Raw genomic sequence first — 23,738 nt, forward strand, 5'->3', positions numbered from 1 at the left:
TTTCTTAAGTCTGATAATGTGATTCGAATAGAGGAAGCGATTCACCACTTCCTAAATGATAACGTCTCCCCTGAAATATCGCCCACAATATTATGGGAAGCTCACAAAGCAACGTTGCGGGGGCTCCTTATTAGCCTTACGTCAACTCAGAGGAAGGTTGAGTCTAAACGGATCGCAGATCTGGAGACCGAATTAGCATCTATGACACTCCGTCATCAGCGTTTCCCCAAACGTAAATTATATTTAAAGATACTTGCCCTGAAAGGGCAACTAACCCAAATACTCACAAAGAAAACGATCAAATCGTTATTGTGGATCCGCCAAAAATTCTATGAAAAGTCGGATAAGGCAGATACACTGTTGGCTCGGCGACTGCGTGAGAAACGCACGCTCAATCGAATCCTGGCATTAAGATGTCCTGACGGATCCGCAACGACTGACCCTAAAGTGATGGCTTCCCTCTTTCAGGATTATTATGCTTCCCTCTATAACCTCCCCTCTGAGGCCGCTACTGACCCACATTATATAACAAATATCCAACACTATCTTTCCTCTTGTCAATTACCGAAATTATCCACAACGGACATTGAATTGCTCAATGATCCTATTACACACGAAGAAATTCTCCTCACAATCGGGCAGCTCCGTCGCTCCTCCGCACCGGGTCCAGACGGATATACTGCCATATATTATAAGAAATTCTCCCAAGCCCTTCTCCCCATGTTACATTCACTATTTAACTCACTGATGGAGGGGAACTCTCTCGATGCAGCGACCACCAGAGCCAATATTGTAGTTATTGCCAAACCTGATCGAGATCCTATGGAACTAAAGAACTATAGACCCATATCGTTATTGAACACAGACTTAAAGTTATTCGCTAAAATCCTGGCTAATCGACTCGCCCCTCACCTTCCCACACTGATACACCCAGATCAAGTAGGCTTTATCCCCAATCGACAGGCTGCGGATAATACTAGGCGCCTTATAGATCTCATTCATCTCTCCCATCGGGACGCCACCCCAACTTTGGTGGTGGCTCTTGACGCGGAAAAAGCCTTTGATAGGGTAGCCTGGCCCTTCATACAGCATACTCTTCAGGCAATCGTTATCCAAGGCTCATTTTATAATGCCATCACCTCGCTTTATGATAACCCCTCAGCGTCAATTCTGGTTAATGGCCTCACTTCCTCGCCCCTGCCTATCAAAAATGGCACCCGTCAGGGATGCCCACTTTCCCCATTACTTTTTGCCCTAGTTATGGAACCACTGGCGGCGAAAATCCGTCTGAATCCCAATATCTCAGGTATTCTGGTGGACAACCATGAATATAAAATCGCTCTGTATGCAGATGATGTCATCCTGACTTTGACTAACCCACACACGTCCTTACAACAGCTTTTTCAGGAGATCCATACATATAGTTCCATTTCAAACTATAAACTCAATGCAGACAAAACAGAGATCCTAGATTTACATATCCCCCCACAGGATATCACTACTTTATGTTCTTCCTTTGCCTGTAAATGGCAAAATACTAAACTTAAATATTTAGGTATTTATCTAACCAAATCTTATTCATCGCTATATGCTGCTAACTTCCCACGACTGATATCTCAGATTAAAACAGATCTTGCTGCCTGGAACAAATTCTTTATTTCCTGGTTTGGCCGCATAGCAGCAGTCAAAATGAATTTATTACCACGGATATTGTACTTATGACAAACCCTGCCTATTCACATCCCAGTCAAAATATTAAAGAATCTACAGCGAGATATATCTAGCTTTATATGGGCTGGGAAGAAACCCAGGGTTAAGATACGGCTATTACAACAACACCGCTCGGAAGGCGGTCTTGGCGTACCAGACCTTACTCGATACTATCGAGCCGCACACCTAGCTTCATGTGTCCTCTGGCACTCACCTCCAGCACAGAGAACGTGGACATGCATTGAGGCACAATCTCTCCATATCTTCTCACTTGCAACCCTACTATGGTCCCCATCCCGCTCCCGACCCGCCTCTACTTTACTTTTGCCAACGGTGCGCTTTTCCTTGTCAGTGTGGGATTTTTGCACTCGCTTCTATCAACTCCGATCCCACAATCCCTACCTAACTCCTCTATGGAACAACCCACTGTTCCCACCGGGTAATAATCACGCTGCATTTCAACACTGGACAACACACAATATTCTCTTCCTTCAGGACATTGCCCCTCTTTCCTCATTCCCATCCTTTGAAAATTTACAATCCCGCTACTCGCTCCCTCACTCGGTATTTTACCAATTTTTGCAAATTAGACACTTCTACGGTACACTCCCTAAACCCACCAATCCCTCCATAGCTACCCCCCTGGAAATATGGTGTTGCGGCTCTCGCTTAACGAAGGGACTCCTTTCACGCATATACCGAGTGTTACTGTCGCACAATGTCCCCCCCAAGGAGAGTCACGAGTTGGCGTGGGAGAGGGAGGTGGGGGAGTCCTTAACCGTAGAGGAATGGGAGGATATTAGACAGGAAATTACCAAGAGCTCTATCTCGGTTCGTATAGCCGAAAACTCATATAAATTGTACTATCGCTGGTACCTGGTACCTACTAGATTACACTCTATTTATCCAACGTGCTCGGACGAGTGCTGGAGATTATGTGGTTGCAGGGGGAGCTTGTTGCATGTTTGGTGGTCTTGTCCAACAATTCGTCAATATTGGAGACAAATTCATAAATTGGTTCTAGAAGTTACGCACTTAACCGTGCCGGACTCACCCTTTTATTCACTACTTTCCCGCCCCATCCCTGACACCTCGCGCCATCAACGAGCCCTAATTAAACATATTCTGAACACAGCCAAATGTCTAATAGCGTCCAAGTGGAAATCTGTGGCCCCTCCTACTATGACCGCTACTATTAACGCAATTTGGTTCACATATAAGTTAGAGCGAATTACGGCTTCTCTTCGAGACTCCCCACTCTCTTTCACCGAGACATGGACACCATGGACCTTGCATTTCAACGCTGAACCTCCATTGACAACCATTTAGCATCTAATACCTAGTGCCACATTCAATATGTTTGATGCTGATTATTTGGGATGTTGACTGGACCTTACCTACATCGAAAATTTGTATCCATCGGTGGCTCGGACTGGCCGACCTTTCCCTCCCTCCCCCCTCCCCCCCCCCCCCTTCTTCATATCCTCTGTTTCACTCCCCCTTTCTCTTAACCTTAATGGATAGTTGTAGCATTTAGGTAATCTGTCTTCATGGAGGCAAGCGCGACAACTATTTATTGATGGATCTATTGAGTGCCCCCCCCTCCTGATTATAATATGTCATTCGTTCCCTATATGCCATCTATTGTTACAACGTTGTATTTGTATGTTTATATGCTTATATAATCAATAAAACGTTATTTCAAAAAAAAAAGGGTATGCATACAATATAACATATGTACAGTTTATCATTAGGTATAATATGTATATATATGGTTACAGAGTTACAATTACACAAGAAGCAGTTACAGTTACAAAAGAATCAGTTACAGCCAGCATACGTCAACCCATGCTCAGTGAACAGTCATCTCAATTTTTGAATCTGCCCCAACAAAGCTTCCTGGGTGAGGGGAGATCCTATATACTGTGTACTGGGGGAGGTACATGTCTGGGGCTGAGTCTTCTGCTATTGGTCCAGGGGAGGGAGTTCTCTCATTCATGATGTGTTATTGGTCAGTTCATATGCAAGCAACGTCCAGTTTGAAGATGCAATTATAGGGGTTAGCCACTGGTTTTTGCTGCACACATGCTGTCTTCAGGAAGTTCTTTGTTATAATAAGAGTGACTTTAGATTTCATACATTTAATCATAACTAATCGTTGCAATGTGCTACAATCTACCCACAGCTATCAAATTACTCCACACATTCTCCTGATCATTAAGCATGATGTAATTAATTTGTTCCATTCCAATAATACATATATATCTGATGTTACACTCTATTATATAATTTAATACAAAATTGTGCTAAACATGTTTGGTCTATGTGTTGTATGAATATGTTGTATATGTCTTTGTGGCTTCTCTGTGGGAATGCGTATGCTACCGTATATGCGCAAAACGCATGAACAGAGGCCACTGTTTGGAGTTTACATGTTGTGTGTATGTAATATTTTTTCTTCGACAGTCCACCCTTTGACAGTAGACAATAACTGTCATAACTTTCACACTGAACATAACTACAAAAAAAAATATTTAAAACAATAATTGGTGACCTAGAAACACGTATGTATTAATTTTGCAAATCAGACATTGACTATATTTGGAGAAGACAAGGAGGACGGGACATCCTCTATATCAGGGATGGGGAACCTTTTTTCTACCAAGGGCCATTTGGATATTTATAAAATCCTTCGGGGGCCATACAAAAATTATCAACTTAAAAATGAGCCTGCCCCCAGGAGATATGCCCCAAGTCAGTAGTTATGCCCCCAATCAGTAGTTATGCCCCCAGTAGATATACCCCCAGTCAGTTGTTATGCCCCAGTAGATATGCCCCCAGTCACTTGTTATGTCCCATTAGATATGCCCCCAGTCAGTAGTTATGCCCCATTAGATATGCCCAAAGTCAGTTGTTATGCCCCATTAGATATGCCCTCTAGTAGCGCCGCTTACACACACACATTAAAAGAAAAAAAAAACCACAATACTCACCAGCCCCACTCCTGCTTCCAGACCGTTGCCCTCCGCTTGGCCGCCCGCTCCTCAGAACTATGGGAGAGACGTCATGACATCTGTCCCATAGCACTGCACAGCCGCACACTGCCAGAACTAGAAGCAGGAGCTCAGGAGTGAGCTCCTGCCTCTGGCTTCTGCTGAGGGGAAGAAGCCAGGCGCCCGCTAGTAACAAAATCTCAATGGGAGCTCGGCATCTCCACGGTTAGGAGAGCCTGGCCGGGCCGGATCAAGTGGCTCTGCGGGCCTTATACGGCCCGCGGGCCTGAGGTTCCCCACCCCTGCTCTATATGCACTCGGCGGTCACGGGACCACTGGTTGGGTGTGGGACGACATTCAACCTATAGAGTATGCTGGGACAGTGCTATGGCCTATGATGTCTGATTTGAACGAACGTTGCACACATACATGCACCTATGTCTTTGCACACTGATGTTCAGATTCAGTAAAGGTTTTGCTGGGTAGAGGGAGAAAACACAAACAAATCGTGAAAGAGACATGTAAAATTTTCATGGTATATATTCCTATCACTCCCTGAACATTGTTTCCATTTTTAGGTCGTATGCTAGGTCTGTTTCATCATTGAACAAGGCTTATTATTTTAGGTAGGGTCCTTCCTAGATAACATAAACCTTCGGAGTTCGGGAAGAGCCACTCATAAACTTTTCTTCCACATATATTAATGAGCTCTTTATCTGCTATGTGTAAATAGCCATTGTCTGATTGTTCCTGATTACCTCCCAATTTCCGGATTTCCTGAAATTGGTGAGATTTAAACATACCAGGGATTTATCTATGGTACTGGTGGATCTTAAGACTAGGGGGTCTAGTTATATTATAGTCCTTGTCCACTGCCCTCCCCCCCCCCCCTCCGTGTCATTCAAGTACCTCAGCTAACTCTAAAGAATATGGCACTAATCCTGCATCATTTCGTCTGAGAGGTACCTGTGAGCACATCCAACATTCAGTTTACCCACTAGCGAATGATAATCACTCATAGGATGTCTGTTAAATTCAACATTATTGCTTAACTGACTCTGGATGCACTCATCTTTAATTATAGGGTCACAATAACTACAAAATACAATATTCTTCAGACAATAGCCTATCACATTACCTCCGAACTCCGTAACTACTAGCCCTTTGATTTTCTATGGCTTTGCACAAAGTGACATGCTGATCCTGGGATCCTATAAAGATATCACTCCTTTCTCCAAAACCAGTTCCAGTCGCACACTCGACTCCTCATGAAACCTCACAAAAATAGAATGTCCTGAAAAAAAAATGTTTATCAACGGAAAAAAAGAAAGAACAAAACAAATCTTGCTTATAGCAAATCGATTACTATGACTGGTCTTTCTGTAATCCTTTAGTACGCTCAGGTAGTGTTCAACAGTGCCGCCTCTCAGTCTTCACAGAACAAATTCTCGAGTAATATTTCTGCGATTTCACTCCCTTTACGAGTTCCTTCCGGACTACCGACTTTCCTGCGATGGGAATTCGTGGACCCAAGTCTCTCTCTCGGCTACTTTTACTGGGATCGTGCTGTCAACAAAACTTGGTAGGTCCTTCCCACCTATTAGGCAACCTGAGTGTAAGAACAATCACACAGTCTCTTGGTTCACAATCAAGACAGTTAGTAGATGGCATATCAGGAAACTTTTGTTAAGTTCTGAAATGCTGGCTCATCTCGATAAGGTACTGTACTGTCACTTCATTGGTGTATTTCTGATCATAAGGGGTCATTCCGAGTTGTTCGCTCGTTGCCGATTTTCGCTATACTGCGATTAGTCGCTTACTGCGCATGCGCAAGGTTCGCAGAGCGCATGCACTTAGTTATTTCACACAAAAGTTAGGTATTTTACTCACGGCATAAAAAAGCTTTTTCATCGCTGTGCTGATCGTAGTGTGATTGACAGGAAGTTGGTGTTTCTGGGCGGAAACTGTCCGTTTTATGGGAGTTTGATAGGGAAAATCATAAGTGTTAATAAAGTGTTAGGGTGTGCCGACCTGAAGCAGCCCAGCCATACCGACACAGGGGCCACCGCACCCCACACCCACCCCATAAATAATTACAAATATGTCTGGGTTAAATTCCCAGTGTAAGGCCACATGGTAATGGCTCCTACAGCATCTGAGAGCCAGCTTACATGGGGATACCCTTGGCTTCCCCTATGGCACTCCGGAGTCAGCAATCCCTCCTAATGCTGACCCATCTATGCCTCTCTAAATACAATACACAAAATGGAAAGCTGCTCAATCAGATTGTAATGTCACTCAGGTGCTAAAAGGGAGGGGTAATTCTGTGTAGGAAAAAACTGTGTTCCCTAATGCACACCGAGTGAAAAATATTACTACATAATAGTCAGATAATACGGAGATCTTAGTTGCGTATATCTGCAGATATAGGGTTAAGCCCCCAGGCCGATCGACAAGGCTTCTCCGTCACTGGGGGTCCCTAATACTAGGTATGGGTCCGGGGTGCAGGACCCCATGATGTCGGCACAGGCCGGCCACCCCAGGTCAGCACACAGGTGAGAATAGGGGTTAATAAGAAGCACAGAAGTGCTATGTAAGTGGTGTGATTAAAATAATAATTACAAAGTGATAGGGAAAATCATAAGTGTTAATAAAGTGTTAGGGTGTGCCGACCTGAAGCAGCCCAGCCATACCGACACAGGGGCCACCGCACCCCACACCCACCCCATAAATAATTACATATATGTCTGGGTTAAATTCCCAGTGTAAGGCCACATGGTAATGGCTCCTACAGCATCTGAGAGCCAGCTTACCTGGGGATACCCCTGGCTTCCCCTATGGCACTCCGGAGTCAGCAATCCCTCCTAATGCTGACCCATCTATGCCTCTCTAAATACAATACACAAAATGGAAAGCTGCTCAATCAGATTGTAATGTCACTCAGGTGCTAAAAGGGAGGGGTAATTCTGTGTAGGAAAAAACTGTGTTCCCTAATGCACACCGAGTGAAAAATATTACTACATAATAGTCAGATAATACGGAGATCTTAGTTGCGTATATCTGCAGATATAGGGTTAAGCCCCCAGGCTTGCGGAAAAACGCAGGCGTTCGAGTTGCAAAATGCAGGAGTGGCTGGAGAAACGGGGGAGTGGTTGGGCAAACGCTGGGTGTGTTTGTGACGTCAAACCAGGAAAGATAAGGGCTGAGCTGGTCGCAATGGCTGAGTAAGTCTGGAGCTACTCAGAAACTGCTAAGAAATTTCTATTCGCAATTCTGCTAATCTTTCATTCGCACTTCTGCTAAGCTAAGATACACTCCCAGAGAACGGCGGCTTAGCGTGTGCAATGCTGCTAAAAGCAGATAGCGAGCGAACAACTCGGAATCACCCCCATGGTGCGGATCGATCATGACATGAGGGATCTGGGAGTGGTTCCGATGCTACATAACACTAGTGGCAGTGTCTATGACCACAATAGTCCAGTTTCAAGCTATCACTTTGCTCCTACTCCTAAGGTTACCATATCTACACACAAATTTCTGCACAATTTTCTTTGCGGTAAGCACAGCAGTATTTGTTGTGGCAGGAAATGCCTCTACCCAGTTTGAGAAAACATCAGTGCACATCAATACATATTTCAAATTCCTACAGGGTTGTTAACTGTACAAAGTTGATTTGTATTACCTGAAAAGGTCCGTCTGCAGGAGGAGTATGGGATGGCTTTGTTGGTACTACCTTAACAAATGTTCTTCCTCATGCAAGTAAGACAGGTCATTGCTTTCCTGTTTGCCTGAGAAGAGAACCCTGGTGCACGCAAGTATGCTCTTACCAATTTGCACATACCTTCCCTACCCTAGGTGAGTCAGACCATGTGCCGCCTCAGGTAGGCTTGGGAGGTACGCCCTGAGGGCCACTGGCTTGCCTTGTCCATCTCTCCAGAGTCATGAGGACCCTTGACCATACCCCTTCGCCTTCCAGACCTCCTTTTCCTGTAGGGAACACAAATTTGCATCTCAATTTAATTGTTGTGTGTTTGCAATGTAGAGTAAAAACATCTCTAGAGGAGGGAAAAAAAATATCAGGTCTGCGTTCACTAACGGGCTGTCCCTTATGTCTGGTCTCGTAGTAAAGATCTGATTCAGATATTCCACACCATCATGCATATCAGTGTCTATACAAAATTTCCCTTCACCAGTATTCTCATCCTCCACCCTTTGTGCATTACAAGGCACATGCAGTAATATACTGGTGTCATCGTGCTGATGAGACATACCGGGTTTGGGCAGAACTTTGAAGGACCAATACTGCATGTGGTGTATGAACTGTCAAACCATGTACCAGTACTACATCCCAGGTATTTGACCCTTGTCCTACACAATTGCAGCTTATCCTTTGAGACCTTGTGTCCTGTCTGGAAGAGATGTTTCGTATCTGCCAGGGACGACTCAAATGAATCAGCGCACAACAACAAGTCATCAACATATTGTATCAGCATCGACCCATTCTCAGGGTGAAAGGACTGTAAACAGTCATGTAGGGCTTGGGAGAAAATACTCAGGCTGTCAATGAAACTTTGGTCCATGTATTGTACCCTCTTTGTGAACGCAAAGATGAAGAGTAAACTGGGAAGAAACAGAATAGAAGTTGGTGACAGTAAAGTTTGTAGAGGTGCAGAGGATTTTATTAAACTGACAACTGGATTGGGCACTACGGGGAATTGATTCTAAAATACTTGGTCTACCCCCCTTAAAGCTTGTGCTTGCTGTGTCACTACTGGGACTACCTCAGCCATCAATCCAGTGTCCAGTCCATCCTAAATTCATAGGGAACCCAGTATCTGTAAGATAATTTCCTCTACCTGTGATGGACATGAATCTAGAACAGTGGAATGCAACATTAGTCTTTGAGGAGTATCTAACATACCTTGTACTTCCTGAGCGGGAGTACAATATATGTATTTCACATTTCAATTTACACAACAAAATCTCTGTCGATTAAGTTAGTCAGGGACCACCGCTGTTAGGAGAAAAGAAAAAGGTTTAGCATCACAGAGGCCCAATCGTAAATTCAGCAGGTTTTGTCAAAGGGTAATGTTGCACTTCTCTCGTTCCTCCCATTTGCCGAATTAGTGTTTACCTGTGATCTTATCCTGACTAAGAATTTCTAGTACTACAAAAAAAAAGCTTCTAGGTCATGCAAACTATTCATTTAATCCTTCTCATCCCGTATTAAGGGTCTGTACATGGTCCAACCAACATTTCCGAGCTTATCTAGACAAGGGCATTCCTAGAAATAAATACTTCTTATGCAGAGGCGTAACTAAGGCAGGGTGAGTGGGGCACGTGCCCTGGGCGCCTTGGCAGGCCCAGCAGAGGGGGGCACTGCCGGCGGTCAGGGCATCATGCCCACTCGCCCCCATCACGCTGCAATGTGAGGGGAGGAGAGCGCAGCATCTCTCCTGCCCCTCAATGTGCTAACTGCCGCGCTGCAAGCAGCGCTGCGTGTGTGTCCGGTCTCCGGCGGCGTTAGCCAATCAGAGCTTGCGGACCGGCTCCTTATTGGCTGCCGGTCCGTGAGCTATGATTGGCTAATGAACCGGCGCCACATTTAAGATAGCCGCCGCCGGAGACCTGGAGCGTTGAGGGGCAGGAGAGGTGCTGCGCTGCGCTCTCCTCCCCACACATAGCAGAGGGAAGCGACTGACGTTCCTGACTGAAGTAAGCGGGGGGAGTCTTATATCTGGCACTGTGGGGAATTGTAACTGGCACTGTGGCATATATCTGGCACTGTGGGGCATGTAACTGGCACTGTGGGGCATGTAACTGGCACTGTGGGGCATGTATCTGCACTGTGGGGCATGTATCTGCACTGTGGGGCATGTAACTGGCACTGTGGGGCATTGTATCTGGCACTGTGGGGCATGTATCTGGCACTGTAGGGCATTGTAACTGGCACTGTGGGGCATTGTATCTGGCACTGTGGGGCATGTAACTGGCACTGTGGGGCATGTATCTGGTACTGTGGGGCATGTATGGCACTGTGGGGCATGTAACTGGCAGTGTGGGGCATTGTAACTGGCACTGTGGGGCATTGTAACTGGCACTGTGGGGCAATAAATCTGGCACTGTGGGGCATGTATCTGGCACTGTGGGGCATTGTATCTGGCACTGTGGGGCATTGTATCTGGCACTGTGGGGCATGTATCTGGCACTGTGGGGCATTGTATCTGGCACTGTGGGGCATGTATCTGGTACTGCGGGGCATTGTATCTGGCACTGCGGGGCATTGTATCTGGCACTGTGGGGCATGTATCTGGTACTGTGGGGCATTGTATCTGGCACTGTGTGGCATGTATCTGGCACTGTAGGGCATTGTAACTGGCACTGTGGGGCATTGTTACTGGCACTGTGGGGCATGTAACTGGCAGTGTGAGTCATTGTAACTGGCACTGTGGGGCATTGTATCTGGCACTGTGGGGCATGTATCTGGTACTGCAGGGCATTGTATCTAGCACTGTGGGGCATTGTATCTGGCACTGTGGGGCATGTATCTGGCACTGTGGGGCATTGTATATGGCACTGTAGGGCATTGTAACTGGCACTGTGGTGCATTGTAACTGGCACTGTGGGGCATTGTATCTGGCACTGTGGGGCATGTAACTGGCACTGTGGGGCATGTATCTGGTACTGTGGGACATGTATCTGGCACTGTGGGGCATGTATGGCTCTGTGGGGCATGTAACTGGCACTGTGGGGCTTTGTATCTGGCACTGTGGGGCATGTATCTGGCACTGTGGGGCATTGTATCTGGCACTGTGGGGCATGTATCTGGCACTGTGGGGCATTGTATCTGGCACTGTGGGGCATTGTATCTGGCACTGTGGGGCATGTATCTGGCACTGTGGGGCATTGTATCTGGCACTGTGGGGCATGTATCTGGCACTGTGGGGCATTGTATCTGGCAGTGTGGGGCATTGTATCTGGCACTGTGGGGCATGTATCTGGCACTGTGGGGCATTGTATCTGGCACTGTGGGTCTATATATATCTGGCACTGTGGGGCATTGTATATGGCACTGTGGGGCGCTGTATCTGTCACTGTGGATCTGACACTGTGGGGCACTGTGTATCTGGCACTGTGGGGCACTGTGTATCTGGCACTGTGGGGCAATTGTGTATCTGGCACTGTGTAAAAAGGGGACTCTGCATGCGTACTGTGCAAAAATTGAATGAAGGTGTGCTGAGAGACGACACAAGGGGTAGGTGATAGTGTGCTGAGAGTCGACACAGGGGGTAGGTGATAGTCATGTTGGCACGCCCCATTTTCAGTGGCCACACCCCTTCTTGTGTGTGGCCATGCCCATTTTTCGGCACGCGCGCATACTTTTTTTTCTGTGTTTTTGGGGGGTTTTTTGGGGGGGGGAGCCGCAACTCTTCATCTTGCACTGGGCTCCGAAAACCCTAGTTACGCCTCTGTTCTTATGTGATAGTTAAAAAGAAGTACCCTGGGGGTTACCTCATCTCTGTCCGCTTTCCTACTGGGAAATACTAATGTGCGGACAGGATATTCTCCATTTATGACATTACTTTCCTGATTTTTTTTATTTTTGGCTATATATGTTCTTGAATGGCTCCATACTTACCCGTTCCAGTGGTCTGCACCACTTCCCCTGCAGGCTATAGCTCCTCTTTTACCGGTTGGATATTACTCCTCTGAGTGCATGAGAAATGGCTGAAACCAGAGTCAGGTCACCTTCTCCTCCTAAATAAAACTTTTACATTAATTAGTACATATATAGGTTACATTCATAATTTTCATATTTTTATTTTTATTATGTTCTATAGTTTGTATGCTGACTGTAACTGCTTCCACATCCACATATGGTGGTGTGCTTGCTTTCTCTTTTTACTTGTTTATTATTGCTACGAGTTCAAACAGTTATTATGTTTTCGTTCTTGTCTTATATGACTTTGGTTAAACATACTACCTGCAATACCTCAGGATCAAAACCATCAATCACTGGAAATTATATTTCACCATTCATATGTACTCAATCATTACAAAAAGTCTCCGTGTGTAAGGACCATACTTCTTACACCTAATATATCGAGCGGACCCTTTCGGCCTCTGCTCCTCAGCCTGAACCCTGGCTCCTGAACGCCTCTCGCGTGCGCATCTGGCTCCTATTGTGGGCCTTTTAACACGATCACCAAATGGCCAACATTAGACGACGGTGAAAAGTCCTCCGAGCACTTTTCACCCGCTCCTGCTCCGCTGGACAGTACCACGGCCCACTCCTGTAGTGATTTCCCGCGTACCCACGTTTCCCGCCTTCTGTGCGTCCACGTGTGTACCCGTGCGTCGCTGTATAAGCGTCCACATACTATTGTACTATGACACGTGTATACTTGCGTACGCAAATGTGTATCGCTGCGTACCTTTGCACGCAGCTTGCCACACTCTCTTACCCAACTCTAGTAATACAATAAAAACACTGTACTTGCATTGTAGTAGTTAGATAAATGCTTCTATGTTCCCTTCGAGCACTGGAAGTCCCCTGATGGACAACTTCCGCTACGTGCTGCCTAAACTTTTAGGCAGGAACGGAGCTTCACTTATGCGTAAATATTTTGTGAATTTTCGTTAGCAATAGCACTTTAACAATCAATTTTAAAACACTTCAATATATGGCTATTGACTATAATTTAAATGCTATGATTCAGATTGGATAGCTATCTTGCAGAACATACACTGATATAAATATACATATATCCATATAATAATAGTAATATGACATACATACACATATATATATATATATATATATTATTTATTACACTTCTATGAAACCCTCACACAGCATATGTATTTTTTTATACACATATACTGATTGTGGCTTCCACAGCAGCATTAATTTGCATATCAACATATGTTCACATGCTTGCTGTTCCCTGGCTCCAGATTGGTTGAACAGGTTCATTAACATTTCAATTGTTTATCTCTTGTAACAAGCAGAGGGGTCATTTCACACTTAGAGGTACATTTACTAAGCAGTGATAAGAGTGGAGAAGTGAGCCAGTGGAGAAATTTCCCCATCAACCAATCAGCACTGAAGTAACATCTATAATTTGCATACTATGAAATGATACAGAGCTGATGATTGGTTGATGGGGAAATTTCTCCACTGGCTCACTTCTCCACTCTTATCACTGCTTAATAAATGTACCCCATAGTTCCTTCCAGTCTAAAACAAATCATGGGGAAAAAAAACCTCTATCATCTGTGTGTAATACCCCTTTTACACCAGCAGCATGTAACACGGGTTATTGCACATGAACGTGCAAAACCCGTGTTGCTGCTCGGTGTAAACGGGCAGAGTTGGAATAATCCCGGTCGAGTGACCCAGTATTCCAACTCGGGTAGTTTGCAGGGTTGAACACGTGTTCAACCCGGCAAACTGTTCAGTGTAAACGGGAGCCGGATCACGCGACCCGGCTTCCCATTTACACTCTATGTGCGGGGGCGCCGGGTAGCGCTTGGAGATCATGTGATCTCCAAGCGCCGCCCCCGTCGCGTCACCGGCAGCGTCACCAACCCGGCAATATGCCGGGTTGGTGACTCCGGTATAAATGGGGTCTGAAGCGGGTCGCAGCCGGTAGCTCCCGTGTCAGGGCTCCCGGCTGCGACCTGCTTCAGTAGGTCTAAAAGCGGTATTATTCTTACATCAAGCTAAGTATTTACCTCACTATTACTCTCACTAGATCTAATTGAAACACTATAATTGACTATGGCATGGGTTAGATAAATTCATTGGTAGCTTTTAAATTGTGATGAATTTGTACATATATTGTTTATATTGTGACAAAGGCTACAGATTGTTTAAGAATGGCCTTAAGGAACAGCTGGAGGTCAGCTGTTAGCTAGGTGGATAGAGAGTGACCTTACGTACCTAAAATGGCCACTTCTTCTCCCGCTTCCCAAGCCATGTGCTTGGACAAAATGGTGTCCATACAAACACTAGCTCTATCCTTTGTCACAAATTAATCCCAAGTTATAAAAGCACTGGAAGTTTGTTACTTCAGGCCTGTGTTAGCAGTATGCGAATAGGACGCAGCATGCTAACACAGCTATATCCATACTATGCACCAACTTTTAAACGCTCTTTAAATTTACTTAACAGATAAACAATCCAATCTGAATCAAACACAATATGACCTATTGAACCTCATTTAGCAACAATAAAAATACGCTGTAGCATTTCTAATATTGTGCGTTTTTGTCACACTCACTGGCAACAAAGAAATCTATTGTCCCTTGATTCATATCAGCGCCTTACTGATAACACAAAAAAAACGGATGTGGTTCAGCAGCATCTAGATGCGTCCATACTTATCTGGTAGATCATAGCAGCGTCTGTACTGCACATCATTAAGTACGTGATATCGCAGACTTAGCCCCCAACTGTGAATTTCGATGATTTCTAATAAATATTTAAAATGCCAGAGTTAATATATACTGCGGACGCAAAGCGCATCTTATTACCATATACGATAAACGTGCGCTGAACGTTGCAGCACTATATCCCTTAAGAGAAAGCAAGCAGTCACACACATGGTATTACTGAGGTCCAACGCTCAGAGATGTATATATTTGATATTAAAAGGGTAGGCATACAATATAACATATATCATTAGGTATAACATGTATACATATGGTTATAGAGTTACAATTACAAAAGAATCAGTTGTAGCCAGCATACGTCACCCCATGCTCAGTGAACAGTCATCTCCATTTTTTGAATCTGCACCAATAGAGCTTCCTGGGTGAGGGGAAATACCTCTATACCGTGTATTGGGGAGGTACATGTCTGGGCTGAGTCTTCTGCTATTGGTACAGGGGAGAGAGGTCTCTCATTCATGATGTGTTATTGGTCAGTTCATATGCAAGCAACGTCCAGTTTGAAAATGCAATTATAGGGGTTAGCCACTGGTTTTTGCTGCACACATGCTGTCTTCAGGAAGTTCTTTGTTCTAATAAGAGTGACATTAGATTTCATACATTTAATCATAACTAATCGTTGCAATGTACTACAATCTACTCATAGCTATCAAATTACTCCACACATTCTCCTGATCATTTTGACACTAAGCATGATACAATTAACTTGTTCCGTTCCAATAATACATATATATTTTATGTTACACTCTATTATAGAATTTAATACAAAATGGTGCTAAACATGTTTTGTCTATGTGTTGTATGAATATGTTGTATATGTCTTTGTGGCTTCTTTGTGTGAATGCATATTCTACCTTATATGCTCAAAACGCATGAACAGAGGCCACTCTGTTTGGAGTTTACATGTTGTGTGTATGTAATATTTTTGACTTCGACAAATCTCACCTCAATGCCACAGCAACCCTTATAATCTCATTCACACCTCTCCTATAAACATTGTCCTCCTCTCCTATGCCCCTGGAATGCCAGCTCTGTCTGTAATAAACTGATCCACACCCATGACCTCTTCATCTCCAGCTCCGTGAATCTCTTAGCCATTACTGAAAACTGGATTACACCACTTCTTCGTCTGCTCTCTAATCTGGAGGCCTCATACTCTGTCACCCCCTGGCCTGGGAGTCACCTTGATGGTGTGTTGGGGTCCTCCAGTTACTCCCACCAACCCATACCATCAGAACCATCCCTTACATTCTCTACATTTGAGGTTCATGCTATAACACCCTCAGGACACTTCCTCCACACTCCTTGACAACTTTGCTTCCTAGTTCCCTCACTACAGATCTTCCCTCCAATATCTTAGGTGACTTCAACATCCTAATCGATGACCTCTCGGAAACCCCTGTCCCTAACATCATCCCTTGGTCTTTCCCAATGGACCTCCTCATCCTCCCATGTGAGTAGGCACTCACTTGATCTGGTCTTCACCCACCAGTGTGATATTTCCGACTATACCAATTCCCCATTCTCACTCTCAGACCACAGAAACGTAGAATTGATACCAGATAAGAACCATCTAATCTGCCTCTTTTTTTTAACCATATTGTTACCTCAAACCCTATTTGATCCTTATTTCTTTGTAATGAATGTAAGCTCTCGTGAGTAGGGCCCTCTTCACTCATGTGCTTATCCTATTCTTACGTTAATAATCCTCAACTGCCCAAATCCTGCAGTTTTTTGACCACCTTGAAATCTCTATGTCGTTTACTGGTGTAGTTATGCTTAGTTACCCTATACTTGTCCTATATTGTCTTCAACTGTAAGTCACTGTTTTCCTGTTTTGATTATGTGCATATGTACTCTGTAATTGGGCGCTGCGGAACCCTTGTGGCGCCATATAAATAAAGGATAATAATAATATCCTATATCTATATCTGATGGGAGGCTATTCCACTTATCTGCTACTCTTTCTGTGATTTTTTCCTCAGATTTATCTCCCTCCAGTTTCAGTGCATGTCCTTGTGTTCTGATACTTCTCTTCCTATGAAAAATGTCTCCCTCCCTTACCTTGTTAAAACCCTTGATATATTTGAAAGTTTCTACCATGTCCCCCTGCTTTCCCTTCTCTGCTCCAAACTTTACATGTTAAGATCTTTTAGTCTTTCCAGGTAAGTTTTGTGATGTAGGACATGCACCATTTTAGTTGTCATTCTCTGTACAGTCTCTAATACAGGGGTGGCCAACCCGTGGCTCTTGAGCCGCATGTGGCTCTTTCTTTGTGTTAATGCGGCTCCCGCCTCCCTGGCTGCCACTGCTCACCATTACACACATGAAGCCTCCTCTGACTGACGCTCAGCAGTTCAGAGGAGGCTTCATGTGTATCTCAGCTCATCTCCGCTCCACTCTGTGCGTGCAAAGTGACTTCATGATGTCACAGCCGCACAGCGCTTGAGAGGCGGAGCCGCAAGGAGGACGGATCCCAGGAGTGGGAAGACTGCAGACAGCGGGCGCCCAGAGAAGGGAGAACGATCGACAAGGCATGGTAAGTGAGCGTGTGGTGCTCTGCCCTGCCCTATTATGTGACCAACAAGAGGTGCGGGAGGGCCCGTTGTTTCGATCTGGAGAGGCGCTGTCTAAGAGCCGTGAGGGGAGAGGACAGAGGCGCTGTCTAAGAGCGGAAGGGGGGTGAGTTGCTGTCTGAGAGCTGGGGGGATAGAGGTGAGAGGTTCTGCGTGAGAGTTGGGGATGGGGGGAAGAGAGATGTGCTGTCAGAGAGCTGGGGGGGGAGAGGAGAGAGGTGCTGTGTGAAAGCTGGGGATGGGGGGGAAGAGAGATGTGCTGTCTGGGAGCTGGGGGGGTTGGAGAGAGGTGCTGTCTGAGAGCTGGGGATGGGGGGAGGAGAGAGGTGTTGTCTGAGAGCTGGGGATGGGGGTAGGAGAGAGGTGCTGTCTGAGAGCTGGGGGGGAGAGGAGAGGGGTGCTGTGTGAGAGCTGGGGATGGGTGGGGAAGAGAGATGTGCTGTTGGAGAGTTGGGGGGGAGAGAGGTGCTGTGTGAGAGCTGAGGGGGTTGGAGAGAGGTGCTGTCTGAGAGCTAGGGGGGTTGGAGAGAGGTGCTGTCTGAGAGGTGGGGATAGGGGGAGGAGAGAGGTGCTGTCTGAGAGCTGGGGGGAGAGGAAAGAGGTGCTGTGCAAGAGCTGGAGATGGGGGGGAAGAGAGATGTGCTGTTGGAGAGCTGGGGGGGAGAGGAGAGAGGTGCTGTGTGAGAGCTGGGGATGGGGGGGAGAGGAGAGGTGCTGTCTGAGAGCTGGGGATGGGGGGAGGAGAGAGGTGCTGTCTAAGAACTGGGGGGAAGGAGAGGAGTTTTCTGAGAGCTGGGGATGGGGCGTGACCTTGTGCCAGCTAGACCACACCCATTTTTACTAGGCCATGCCCACTTTTGCAAGCGCGCCTACGGCGCGCGCATGATACCCGCTCTTCGACTTTCTTGGAGATAATTCTGGGCTCTTTGACTCGGACTAGTTGGCCGCCCCTGCTCTAATGTATTAATATCCTTCTGAAGATATGTGGGTCTATTCAATTAAACCAACAAATCAGAAAAACGTCAGTTTCCGACTTTTATAGATCAAATCTAGATTTGACCTATTCAAGTCCAGTGCCGTTTTTTCCGACTTGTCCTCACAGGAGAGGATCTACCGTATATACTCGAGTATAAGCCGACTTTTTCAGCACTTTTTTTTGTGCTCAAAAAGCCACCTCGGCTTATACTCGAGTCAGTGGCAGTGCAGTGTGACAGGCAGAGCAGTGTGAAGGAGGGACACGGTGCGCACAGCGCGCGCCTCTCCTGTGTCCCTCCTGCATCTCCGGCGGCAGCGGCGGGTCTATTAAAGGAAGTACCCGTTCGTGACCTCTGATCACGAACCGGCACTTCCTTTAATAGACCCGCCACGGCCGCCGGAGATGCAGGAGGGACACAGGAGAGGCGCGCGCTGTGCGCTCCGTGTCCCTCCTTCAGAAGACAGCGCAGGATCGACGGAGGGGTAAGTAACAGGCACTGGGGGAGGGGGCATATGTGGCAGCATGAGGGGCATATGTGGCAGCATGAGGGGCATATGTGGCAGCATGAGGGGCATATCTGGCAGCATGAGGGGCATATCTGGCAGCATGAGGGCATATCTGGCACTGTGAGGCATATCTGGCAGCATGAGGGGCATATCTGGCAGCATGAGGGCATATCTGGCACATCTGGCACTGTGGGGCATATGTGGCAGCATGAGAGGCATATCTGGCAGCATGAGGGCATATCTGGCAGCATGAGGGCATATCTGGCACTGTGGGGCATATTTGGCACATCTGGCACTGTGGGGCATATGTGGCAGCATGAGGGGCATATCTGGCAGCATGAGGGCATATCTGGCAGCATGAGGGCATATCTGGCACTGTGGGGCATATCTGGCACATCTGGCACTGTGGGGCATACGTGGCAGCATGAGGGGCATATCTGGCAGCATGAGGGCATATCTGGCACATCTGGCACTGTGGGGCATATTTGGCAGCATGAGGGCATATCTGGCACATCTGGCACTGTGGGGCATATCTGGCAGTATGAGGGCATATCTGGCACTGTGGGGGCATATCTGGCAGTATGAGGGCATATCTGGCACTGAGGGCTGTGTACGGCTAGAGCTGCATTTCCCACCCTAGGCTTATACTCGAGTCAATAAGTTTTCCCTGGTTTTTGTGGTAGAATTAGGTGCCTCGGCTTATATTCGGGTCGATTTATACTCGAGTATATACGGTAACACTTCAGTATTCAATTTGCCGCCATTTCTGACAGGTTTTTAGCCCGTTTTCGACAATGCCAATTAGACTTTAAAAAAAAGTTGGATTGGCATTATCGGAAATAGCCAAAACCTGTCGGAAATGCCCGCAAATTGAATACTGAAGTGTCGGATCCTCTCCGTCGGTGAGGATCCGACACTAATTGAATACTGCCTGTGGTCTCCAGAGTTGAACACAGTATTCTAGATGAGGCCGTGCCAATGACTTAAACAGTGGCAATATTACATCTTTCTTTTGCTTTTGATTCCACTCCCTATACAACCAAGCATCTGACTAGCCTTACTCATTGCTTTGTTACATTGCTTACCTGCCTTTAAGTCACATGAATAGTGACTCCTAGATCCATTTCCTCCTCAGTAGTTTCCAGTATAGTGCCATTAATACTATATTTAGCTTTTAGATTTTGGGATTTTGCATTTTTTTTGGCATTAAATTGTAATTGCCGTACTCTTGACCATTCCTCTAGTCTACCTAGATCCTCAATCATTTGTTTTACCCCTCCTGGTGTATCTACCCTGTTGAATACCTTTGTGTCATAAACAAAAGGCATACTTATTTACAATACCATTTGCAATGTACCCAATAAAGATATTAAAAACCACTGGTCCGGGTGTGCGCTCAGGTGTATAGTGGCTATCAGGGCTTGTTGGGATGGATCACAAACAGGAATTGGACAGCAGAGAACCTTTCAGTGACATCATGAAGGCCCCCCGAAGCCAATCTCATCACAGATACTCTAAGAACGAACTTCTTGACATAAAAGAGCTGCCACACTCCAGACAGAGGCCGTTTTGTCTACTTGATAAATAAGACATTGATGGTGTCTGGGACCCTGAGAAGTGGCATGCATCTCTGTACCCTAACTCAGGATACAGTTTTCCTGTTGATGCATTAAGAAAAGAAACTGATGCAGAGAGAACTTCTCTAAAGCGTAGGATAGCAGATTCCAGGGAGCGTGTTAAGGAGGATGACCTTGATGTTGTGCTCAGCCCACGGAGGCAAAGCTTTGGGGGTGGGTGCCATGTAACAGCTGCTGTTGGCTCTCGTCGTGCTGGCAGCCCTCTAGACAACAAGGAAAATGAAAGCTTGCATCTCATCGGTGGACGCAGGATTGGCAGTGGCAGGATCATTGCTGCTCGAGCATTTGATCGTGATATGCGAGGAGGAGAAAAAGACCTAAGAGAACCTCGTGAGGGGAGAGAACGGGAAAAGGAGTACAAGGACAAGCGCTTCAGGAGAGAATATGGTGACAGTAAAAGATAACTTTGGTGAGCGCAGGAGGAATGATTCTTATACAGAGGAGGAATCAGATTGGTTTTCTGGTGGCCCCACTAGCCAGTCTGAGACTATAGAGCTCACCGGCTATGATGATAAAATATTGGAGGAGGATCAGAAGGGGAGAAAGAGAACATGGAAACGAACATCCTCTTTAAAGGAAGCTTTAAGTGCAATGGAGCTGACCAGGAAGTACCTCAAGAGGCTGTTCTGCCAGGACCAACGGCAGGAGAGTTTGACTTCAATGAGTTCTTTAATCTGGACAAAAGTGTGCCTGGCCTGGCTTTGCGAAACCTAGATGGCCATTTGATCTCATCTGCTGATGTCACAGGTCCCTCTACTCTCCAGAGGAACATTCTGCAGGAGCTCCTTGGCCCTCCTATTTCTGATCCATCCTCTAATGTGCTGAACAATGTTGTGGGAACTCTCGACCCTACAACATCCCTGCTAAGACAACGGACTCCCTCACCTCAAATACCACCGGTGTCCCCCACGCGTGCCTCCTCTGCAGATTACATTAGAGCTCGAATACCTTCTCCCCTAGGATTTTCTGCAGGTCCTGAGCAATTTTGCACTACAGTGCCCAAAGCTGACAGCCCGCGTGTAGCACAGGTTAATCCTCTGGAGATGCAACAAGCTGTGTTAGAAGGATTGGTACTACATGATCTTGCTTTCCCAGCTTCAAATTACTACCACCCAGTTTATGGAAAAATGCAGATGGACAAAGGCAGGGATGGTTTTCATCACAGAGGATGAACAAATCTCCAGTAGGAAGCCTACAAGGATCATCTGTATCTCCTGGTCCGGGTGCACCTGTTACTAGTATGCTGTCCCCATCCTTTACACCTACTTCAGTGATCCGTAAAATGTATGAAAGTAAAGAGAAGATAAAAGACAAGACCTCAATAGGAAAGCAGAATGCCTATGGGAAAGAAGACGTTCGCAGAGTGCAGGAAGATGGAGTCTTAATCAGTCCTATACCTGACAACGGTGTCCAAGGCACATCTCCAGTGTTGGGCGCAAGGTTTCCAGCATCTCAACGCTCTGAATGTACCCCACCCCTAACTCATCGCTACACCAAAGACCAAGACTATCGTCCAAAATCTACAGGGAGGCAAACTCTTACTTTAGTATCTCCAGTATCTGGAGCTTCCTTTCTAAGCCCTCTCCACCAGGTACCTGTTGTACCAGTTGTTCGGCCATCAAACCAGCTGCATCCAGGGTTGGTACAGGAGATGTTGGCACATGGTGTTCCTCCACAACACCTCTCCCTTCTGCAGGCCGGACTACTCCCACCTGGCATTGACCTGCCAGCACTGCATACTCTATCACCACCTGTAATAGGACAGCCTTTCTACCCACTAGCACCTACAGGGCACCCTCTTCTCAACCAACGCCCTACAAACCCCCTTCAACTTGAAATGATGCAACGATCAGGATCTGGCACCCAAAGCTTCTCCGGCATTCATACACCTTCACAAGGCTTATCAAGTCAGCCCAATCTGAACGTGATGAATCAGCGTTTTCAAAGGAGTACTTCTCCTGTGGGATTGGCAAAGTGGTTTGGGTCGGACGTTCTTCAGCAGCCACTCCCGTAAATGCCTTCTAAAGTGATCAGTGTGGATGAACTTGAATACAGACAGTGAAGCAGAACTGAGTAACTAATCATGGTGTACAGTCTGATCTGTTCCAAGCAGAGGATGACGGGTGTCTTTAGTAGAAGACCCAACTAATCAACTCTGTTTTTGTTAAAATTTGGGCTGCATTGTACGGAGTACACTGAAGCTGCAAATGAAGTAATCTGCATCCCCCTCTCTCAATACCAATGCAGACTGTCTGGTGAAGGAGGAATCATCTCATTTGCCCAAGAAGCCTATTTTGGTAAGGGGCACTTTTCTTTTCTTTTCTTTTTTTTTTTCTTTTTTTTTTCATCCTCCTTGCGTTAGCAGTGGGCTTAGGGGTAATGGAGATTATGAACTTTGTGTACAGACTTGTAAAAAGGTTTTTTTGTTTTGTGTATATATTCACTAGTTTTTTGGTTTTATTTGACTAGCTGTACAGATGAGGAAGCTTAATCTGTTTTGCCACTTGCAAAGTCTGAGCTCTTCCTTTAATTTGTACATGTCTTTTATTTCAAATAAATCTGCATATACCAAAAAAAAAAAAAAAAAGCACTGGTCCAAGCACATATTATTATTATTAACAGTTTCTTATATAGTACAGCAAAATCCATTTCACTTCACAATTAGATCACTGGGGTACTCCACTGGAAACATTTCCTTCCTGCGAATGCACTCCATTTACTACAACTTTCATATCCTGTAACCAAGATCTTATCCATTCAACCATCTTAGTATGCAATCCCACGCTTTCAAGTTTATTAATTTAACATTCTGCAATGTGGGACTGTGTCTAAAACTTTACTATAGTCTAGATAAGCAATATATACAGCCCCCCCCCCCCCTTCCC

At 45.8% G+C, this 23,738-nt stretch overlaps 1 pseudogene; it reads left to right on the forward strand.

The window, feature by feature from the left end:
• The first annotated feature begins 20,645 nt into the window (after window positions 1–20,645).
• On the forward strand, window positions 20,646–23,067 carry LOC134935599 (eukaryotic translation initiation factor 4E transporter-like; annotated as a pseudogene).
• The last annotated feature ends 671 nt before the right edge of the window (window positions 23,068–23,738 follow it).

The sequence above is a fragment of the Pseudophryne corroboree genome, chromosome 6 (genome assembly GCF_028390025.1).
Source record: "Pseudophryne corroboree isolate aPseCor3 chromosome 6, aPseCor3.hap2, whole genome shotgun sequence".
Classification (NCBI taxonomy): domain Eukaryota; kingdom Metazoa; phylum Chordata; class Amphibia; order Anura; family Myobatrachidae; genus Pseudophryne; species Pseudophryne corroboree.